Below are 435 nucleotides of genomic sequence, written 5' to 3' on the forward strand. Positions count from 1 at the left end.
ATTCAGAGAATTGTGCACAAGTTGATCACAGACACTGCGACAGCCCTCCCTTACCTGGCCTTTAAAAGTACTTTGCCACAACCTTGCGGGGAGTTCAGGGCTTTTAGGGCATAAACCTCCCGTCTCCTCACATGGCCTTGCAGTAAACCTTTCTCTACCCCAAACTCCAGCGTTTCAGTTTGCCTGGCCTCATTGTGCATCAGGCACATGAACTGGCATTAACAGTATTCAAAGGAAATCTACAATTTTTAATCAGATGTCTATTGATAGAATTAAGATAATTTTATATTACTCTACTATTAAAAAATATGCTATAATAAGAAAGAGTTTAACTTTTCCTGTGTTTAAGATTCTGTGACTCTTAAAGCCTGAATCACTAGCTCTATCTTGTACTGCTCTCTGCTGCTGCTGCTGCTGCTAAGTCGCTTCAGTCGT

The 435-nt window shown here is 41.1% G+C and overlaps 1 protein-coding gene across 1 annotated transcript in view; it reads left to right on the forward strand.

Moving 5' to 3' along the window:
- LOC105001170 (olfactory receptor 10A5-like) overlaps window positions 1-435 on the forward strand; it is a 4680-nt gene that overhangs the window by 1254 nt on the left and 2991 nt on the right. The gene's annotated exons all lie outside the window — the stretch shown is intronic.

The sequence above is a fragment of the Bison bison genome, unplaced genomic scaffold, assembly GCF_000754665.1.
Source record: "Bison bison bison isolate TAMUID 2011002044 unplaced genomic scaffold, Bison_UMD1.0 scf7180017864379, whole genome shotgun sequence".
NCBI classification, from domain to species: domain Eukaryota; kingdom Metazoa; phylum Chordata; class Mammalia; order Artiodactyla; family Bovidae; genus Bison; species Bison bison.